Source organism: Platichthys flesus, chromosome 14, assembly GCF_949316205.1.
Source record: "Platichthys flesus chromosome 14, fPlaFle2.1, whole genome shotgun sequence".
Lineage (NCBI taxonomy): Eukaryota > Metazoa > Chordata > Actinopteri > Pleuronectiformes > Pleuronectidae > Platichthys > Platichthys flesus.
This window is the reverse complement of record NC_084958.1, coordinates 2793817-2802449: the sequence shown is the minus strand read 5'-3', so window position 1 is coordinate 2802449 and position 8633 is coordinate 2793817. Positions and strand designations below refer to the sequence as shown.

The following is an 8633-nucleotide window of genomic DNA, read 5'->3' as shown; positions in this document are numbered from 1 at the left end:
GAGCATGTTAGCTGCCTGTGATTGGCTAATAAATCAATAAAGAAATGCAGCTGAGGCTGATGGGAATTTTGCATATTGTGAAATGATGTGCATCTTACATATTTGTTCATTACACAGTGGACATTTTGACCTGATGGTCCATCAAGGAATTTTAGGGGATCATATATTTCATTTCTTGAGGAGTGCCGCAAAGTTGCGATCTAATTACCATATGAATCGGAGTGAAGCCGCTGGTGAGAACTCCTCGATTCACCATTGGATGAAACCACAGACTTTTGAAACGAAAATTCACTTGTAATTGGCTGGTAGATCTGCTGCTTTTGGTCAACCTGGATCATAATACACGTGGGTAAAACCCTCCCACACAATATTAATAATGAATATATAGTTGTAACTAATAGTTTATCTATTAATAGAGATTATTATTTATTAGTCAGCCTTTACCAAAAGCACTGCAGTTAATAAAGATTATACATTCATCCATGTGATGCTTGATGTGATATGTTGAGCATAATGTACATGGAAAAAACATGAAGGTATAAGTTGAGTCAAAGCTTTATTTACATACAGAACAAATATTGTACAAACACAATTGGCCTAGTGAAAACACAATGATGAAATGGATCAGGTAAAGTAAACCACGAGAATGTATTTTAAACAGCACAGCGTGTCTGTGCTCAGCCGGATGTTTTTTGTCTCTGGATCTTCAAATAACGATATGCTGCATTTTCAATCTTTCTAGATAGCTTTGCTGCCTGTTAACTGACCAGTGCATATCCTGTTCCTGTTCTGACAATAAATGTCGGCATAAAGATTTGGATATAAAGATTGTCAATTATTTTACTATTCTGCTTCATGCTTCATGTGCTCTAGAATTCCTTTTCCTCTGACAATGACAAGCATTGAAAAGATGTCAGGTAACTCATTTCTGCTGGCTCTTCCAAGGTCTGTCAGGTTGACTGTTCACAATGCAGTCACAAAATGATTGTCAGGGTACCAGGAAGTGTCTTGGTGCCCCTGATGGCCTGCCAGCCTCTAGCATTTTCCAAATTAGACACCATGTCCAAGCCTTTGTTTGACTTTCTCTTCACTGTTTCCATCTCTGTCATATTCTCGTTTGTTCTGGCATTTGAATTTTTGTCTAACAGTATTGAGTCTTTTCATTGTGTCAAATATCTTTGTCTCTGAACAGCGGCTGTTCAGTACGTGGTTGTGCTCTCCCACTTCACTAACAACCTAATCCACCGCATCCCTTTGATCATGCAAGACTGAGTTCTTGTGAGAGAAATTGACTACATGTGCTGTGACAGTCACATTTAGCTTCCCTTTGTTGCCTTTTCTCTCTTTCACCAAAGCTGGCATATATAAAGTGGTGTATAAAGTAATTGAAAGCTATACTTGAGTAAGTAGAGATATCTTACCTGAAAGTGAATCCGGTAAAAGTCACCCGTCAGAAAATGACTTGAGTAAAAGTCTTAAAGTGGCTCATATTAAATGTAATTAAATATCAAATGTATCTGGTGTTGAAATGTACTTAGGAAAGGAAAAGTACCAAAATTACAAATGCTAAGTGCTTTTTATAGTATGCCTATACAGACACAAAACAACCCAAAATTGTTCTCTTCAGGATTTATTTCAACTGACTGCAAAATTATAACAATATACATATGTATAATTTTACAAATTTGGAACCCCAGATGCTGAGGTTCAAATAGTAATGGACTAGTGCATCTGAACTTCTAGTGACAACAAAGAATCAACACAACAGAATAAACAAGTGCCTCTTGTGTCTACCTAAGAACACTAATATATCACTAAACATGGACCTTTCATCAGTAGCAGGAATGATACACAATGCCCCTTATGATAACTCAGCAAAGGGAAACAAGATAAGACACAAAATACAAGTTTCTCTTTTGTTGACAGCCTGGACAGTGCTAGTACAGAGAAGAACAGACACTCCTTTTGCTGCCAAATTTCAGACCAAATAATAAAGACTGAACTGAGGCCTGTTTCAGGTAGCTTGTTTTGAGGCAACCCCGAGTTTGTTCGCTCTGAGTTAGTGGAAACTCTGGGTTTTCCGTTTCAGGTAGCAGGTTCAGCGCAACCGAGAGTTAGTTGCTGCGGCAACATACGCCGTGGACCTAACCTGCTCGGGAGGTGGTTAGACCTACTCTGAGTTTGTTGTCTATAAGGCTGAAGGCAGCTCTCCGACAGAAGGAAGTGTTAGAAATGGCATGTCCTTTTCTAAGAGAGCCCGTGGACTTAGAGGCTGCGATCCTCAGAAGGAATCTCCGTGAGGAACGATTATTAAGACCCCGGTAAGACTTTCTTTTCCTGATAATTTTCTTCACGAGCGCTATCGTTTTTCAGTGCAATCTATCATTTATTTAGACCACCTGCTCAGCCCCCATGTTAACTGTCAAACGCACCGGGGGCATGCTTTAAGTTCAATACAAATTATTTGTGTGGCACTCCGTTTTTTTGCAAACGGCAGCTTTCTTTACAACGTCGGTGACGCCGAGCACATTTCAAAGGCAACCGTGTGTCGGTCTGTCAGAAATGTGACTTTGGCACTGAAACGTTTTCTTTACACGTTTGTGATGTTTCCAAGTCACCGACCTATACGAACAATCAAGGAAGAGTTCTACAGAATTGCAGGTAACAGTAGCAACAATGTAGCCTATTTGTTTCTTGGAACGCTTTAATGTAATAAATAATGTGCACAATTTAATTAAATTAATTAATTTGTAATGTTCTAGATTTTCCGGGTGTCATCGGGTGCATCGATGGAACTCATATTCCTATTAAAGCTCCTTCAGTGAATGAAGGAGACTATGTTAATAGGAAGTCCTTCCACAGCATCAATGTGCAGGTACAGGTGAAGGCCTAGACCTTCAGCATTCTAAATTAAAGATACTTAACAAAACAGCCTCTGTATCTAATTATACTCCTCTGCAATTTGAAGGTTGTATGTGATGCCAGAAATATCATCACCCAAGTGGAGGCAAAGTGGCCGGGGTCTGTGCATGACGCACGCATATTTCGGGAGTCTAATCTGAGCACTCACTTTGCCCGTGGTGAGTTAAGCCTATATTTGAAGGATTTAGAATCCATATTTGTTCAGATGATTAATATTTCACCTGTATCGTAGGAGAGTTCGACGGTCATTTTTTAGGTGACAGAGGGTACCCCTGCCAGCCTTGCCTTCTGACCCCGTATGCCGATCCCGTGCCAGGACCACAGCAGCGCTACAACCTGGCGCATATGAGGACGAGAGCCAGGGTCGAATACACGTTCGGGATCCTGAAGGCAAGATTCCAGTGCCTCCAAATGCTGCAAGTCACACCAGAAAGGGCATGTGACATAATAATTGCATGTGTGGTTCTACACAACATCGCGATTTTGAGAGGGGAAAATTGCCCAGCTGCAGTTGCAGATGAGCAGCACATAAACCCAAACCATGCCATGGATCCACAGGACGGAAGGGTGGTTAGAGAAAGACTCTGCCAAAATCATTTTGTTTGAGTTTTCTATGTAGTTAAATGTATTTTATTATTTCCGAAATGTTTTCTTTGGCATTCTTTCGCCTTCCTGTATGATAGTAAACTCGTGTGACAGACCCAGCCTCTGGTGACACTGTTCAACAAAATAACTTGTCCCACCACAGCCTGTGTTCTAATAAAGACAATCTACTTTTTATGAGGATTTCTTTATTTCCTGAAAGCACAAAAAAAAAAAAAGGTCATTCATATTGGGTATGTTTTTGGAGCAGGAAACAGTATCCCAGTTTGTACCTCACCCACCTTTAACTTATGTTCCAAAATTTGGATCTCCAAAGCATCCTTTTGCATCTTTTGCCTAATGTGGTCTATTTCCAAGTCTGCTTTGTTTATTTGTTTTCCCAGATAGATTTTATAGAGCTCTTTGACTGGAAGCTATAGGAATGCAAAAGATGACATTGGATTTCACAGTGCCAAGTACAGCGTTTCATTATAATTCCAGGGAGAATCTTACAGAGGTAAGCTGTGAAGTAGAGCTAGAAGTGGATGGCCTCTCATTGAATTCGATTTCATCCTGTTTGAGAGAAAGAAGTCAGTTTTAAATTGTACAACGCTATCATCAACTTTTAGATGTTATTTTTAAAAGGTGTTAACCTCAATAGGCCTTTCCTCTTCCCTTTCAAATGCTGCAGACAATGTTTCTCCATCATCTTCCTGTAATGACATTAACAGTTGTGTTCAGCAATTATCAAGACATTATTAATAATCTGTGGAAGGTGAAGAATTGTTACAATTCCATGGAGGTTGGTGAGGGCATCTGGTTCCAGTAGATGACGCCATCAGTAACTGGAAGAAGATGATTAGACAGTGAAATTATTACTTGAGCCAGAATATTGCCCCATCTAATTTGCAACGCGCTGGGTTGCATGTACATATTTAATTATTTTGAATAACCAACCTCTGATGAAGGCACTTCTATCCTGGGGGGTGGGGGGGATCAGAGGAGCTCCCTCCAGGAATGCCCTTAGCCACAGGACGCATACTCTGTTGGCTGAGGGCCATCTCCTCAGCCTCTGTGAGGGCTGCAGGTGGTGGACCCCCTCCAGTCTTCCGGGCCTCTGCTTTTTTTCGATTTGCTAACATGGAGGAAAATGTTACCCTAATATTCAGTAAGCGCTATTTTGAAGACACATATATTCATATACACATACATACATACATACAATGCATTTTGCCTAGGAGTAGCCTTCTAATATATCTAAATCCTATTAAATATTGGCAGTGTTGGGGTGGCTGAGAAATGTACTACTTACAACTTTCCTCTTATTTTATTTTACTATTTTATTTTACTCACGCATTGACTTGTTCGGCTATTTCCTGCCGCGCGCTCTCGCTGCCGCGGCGGTATTACTTTTTTTGGTGAAAATGGATACCGGCATATGCGTGCATTAATATTTCCAATTCCATGGGTGAAAAGTAACTGGATCTACGTTTTTGGTCCATGTTTGATCATGTTATCAGAGATCCATTGATGATGGCTCTTTATAGTCAACAGGCACGCCCCCAACCCAGCGCGAACACACTCAGAGTTGATTAAGCCAACGCTGATCACCTGTTCTGAAACCGAAAACCCAGAGTTGCTTTTCAAACCTGAACTCTGAGTCAACCAACTCAGAGCGCAGGATTAAACTCACAGTATGTTAAACCAGCTACCTGAAACAGGCCTCTGAACTGTTACGTCCCCAAAACTGATTGTTGGTAAACCAAATCAGCCAGTGCCCCGTGCTCCTCTGCAACCAATACCTGCTTTTGGTGAGCCTTTTGAACGTGTCCTTGTTGATTGTGTAGGGCCATTGCCTAAATCCATGTCAGGAAATCAATTTTTTCTCAACATGATGTGTGTCTTCACCCGTTTTCCTAAAGCCATCCCCTTACGAACAATAACAATAGCAGTCACTAAAGCGCTGGTTAAGTTTTTCACTACTTACGGATTGCCAAAAACCATGCAAACGGATCAGGGAACCAATTTTCTTTCCAGTGTTTTTAAGCAAACTCTGCAGGCATTAGGTATTTCACACTCGGTGTCCAGTGCCTATCATCTAGAGTCACAGGGTGCCCTTGAATGCTGGCACCAAACTTTAAAATCCACATTAAAAAAATACTGTCATGAGACAGGGAGGGACTTGGATGAGGGTGTGCCATTTGTCCTCTTCGCTGTACGCGATGCAAAGCAGAAGTCCTTAGGATTTAGCCCTGCTGAGCTGGTGTTTGGTCACAATGTGCTCGGCCCATTGAAAGTGTTTAGGGAGAAGCTAGTGTGCAGTTCTCCTCCCAAAACTAATGTGGTTGATTTTGTCTCTCAATGCAGGGAGCGGCTACACCATGCCACCAAACTGGCCAGAGAGTCTCTCGCCTCTTCTCAGGTCAGCATGAAATAACGGTTTGACAGGAGAGCAGTTAAGCGACAATTTCAGCCAGGTGATGAAGTGTTGGTATTGTTGCCCAGACTTGGCTCTGCTCTTACAGCCCAGTTCTCAGGTCATTTTGTGGTTGAAAGTAAAGTTTAGGACACACATTACATCATCCGCACGCCTCAGCGTAGACGGAAAACCTGTATGTGTCATATTAACATGTTGAAACTTTTTCACTCCAGAGAAACAGATCAGGAGAAGCCACAGAGGACCTGAGAGGTTGCTGTAGTGGGCGCTTCTCTCGCATGTGTTCAACCTGATGAGTTGGAGTCCGATTTGGAGACACCCTGTGATGGTCATCAGTGTGGTAGGCTGGCTAATTCACAGTTTTTGTCTACTATCAACAAGTAGTTGTCTTATCTTTCTGCACATAGGAGACAGGATGTGATTAACTTGCTTCACTCATTTTCTTCTGTGGTGAAGGATGTGCCGTCTTGCACGAATGTGCTGGCGCATGATATTGACGTGGGTAATGCTAAACCTATTAAACAGCATGCTTACCTTATCCTTACAATTCTAAAGGGAATAAATGGATGGGGAATGTGATCGTGTTGATTAAGTCCCTGCCCTTTGTACACACATCGCTACTACCCATTGGATGGTTTAGTGAGGTCCTCGGAGCGGCCCTGATAGAGCTGGTCACGGCCCTGGCAGAGCGCCGAGAAGACGATGAAACTTGACTATCTAGTGGAAGTAAAACTCCTAGCAAAGTTTCTGAAGGTGAACCTGTGGAGGGATCGTAACCAGAACAGCCTGCTCAACCAAGGCAGCCCGACCAACCTCCCGACACTTAGGGTCTTGCACTGTCCCCTAAACGGCAAACGCCGGAACTGCATATCTCCCAAGGCAGCAGGCATGCGAGTGAGGTACGCCGTGCGTAGAGAGGCGTTGCGCCAATCTCCGCTGCTCAAGTAACGAGCTAGTTTTGAGAATATACAAAGTAGAAAGTACAGAAATGTATCTTCAAATGTAGCAAGTAAAAGGTAAAAAGTCGTCAGAAAATAAATACTCAAGTAAAGTACAGATATGTGAAAAACATACTTAAGTAAAATAATGAAGTATTTCTACTTCGCTACTTCCCACCATTAAGTATATGTATGATGTGTGTTACAAAAAATGCATGGCTCCTTTTATTGTTATGAAGATGGAACTGTTGGGCAAGTTAGCGGTTTTATTTGTTTCATGTGTCTCCTCAACACATAAGTTGTTCTAGCTGTTTCATTTTATTCAAAGGAAAAAAATGCCTTCATGTCTCAGAACCTGTGGTTGGTATTTTGTTCTGCTACAAAGATAGCAAATATAGCTATTCAAATATTAAACGGGTTCATATATTCATGTTTTTAATTTAAACATGTGCAAGGTACAGGTCAGCCATGCTACTGCCATTTATAAACAGACATCTTGCGTACAACAGTGAGCTATTAAAGTAATTCACAGATTCATGTTTTTATTTTACACATACATGTAGAAGTAAGATAGATAAGTTGTGTGCAACCTGATGGGTAGTTAATCTTCAGCCAGTCCCAAATCCAGGCCAGGCCATCAGCAGCCAACATATGGATGACAAAAAATGATTACAATTTAAATGGTCTTTTTGCACTTTAGCCACCCCGCATGGCTACCAATGTAATAATGTGCAACCAGGGCCGACACGGATAGCAGTGACTCATGTGCAGGACATCAAGCCTTCTTACGAACTTTTCATTACGAAACTCATTCTGGATTGCACTAATTTGGAGGGACAGCATGTTTTCGTATAAAGCTAGAATTAGATGGACCAAACCCATTTTATTGCATACTTTGGGGTTATTATCCGTGCTGGAGTTTTCAAATCCAAAGGGGAATCAACAGAATTCTTGTGGGATGCAGTAAATGGCCGAGAACTTTTACGTAAATGTGCAGGAATGTGGGAGCAGAGGTGATTGAAATATACAATTTAACACTTTATGTAGTCCTGGGTCCAGTGGACCCCAACATCACATATGTAATATAAACGTGTAGGGGGGTCGTAAAGTGTAAAGTCACTGAATACATGTTCCTTTATATGTTCATTACAGAAAATGAGCCAAGGCCAATGAGTCTCAGGTTGAAAAATTATTTATCGCGTCATTTTTCTTTTAGCAAACATTGAAAACGGGTCCCACAGACCCGAACACCATACAAGGGTTAAAGATAGTGGATTCAATTTTTAACTGATTATTACGCACTGGGTAATAGAAGCAGGAGACTGCGGCCAAGCAGGACATTTTAAACACAATCAGTTAAAAAGTCATTAAATCCGATCTGTGGATAACTCACCAGCAAAGTATTTATGACTTTTTTTCAATTTATAAATTTCCTCACTTGATCGATGTATATACTTTTATTTTTTAAGTCTTTATTTATATGCCAGTCAAATATAAAAAAAAAAAAAAATTCTAAAATTTTATGAAAAATAAAAAAGATAGTAGTCTAAAGCACATTAATCAGTCAGATGTAAAAATCAAGAATAATTAAAATAGAGTTGTGGTAGTTGACCTTGCCCCGGGCTCTCCCACACACAGCCAGGGAAGGTAGTGTTCCTTTTAAACATACTTTAATACCTACCGAAATCACCAAACATGAACTTAAATCAATCATAAATCAGACTAGCTTTGCATCTCAGTCTGGGCATCTCTCC

General features: G+C 40.9%; 1 pseudogene; it reads left to right on the top strand.

Moving 5' to 3' along the window:
- Positions 1-2232: 2232 nt before the first annotated feature.
- On the top strand, positions 2233-6889 carry LOC133968322 (putative nuclease HARBI1; annotated as a pseudogene).
- The last annotated feature ends 1744 nt before the right edge of the window (positions 6890-8633 follow it).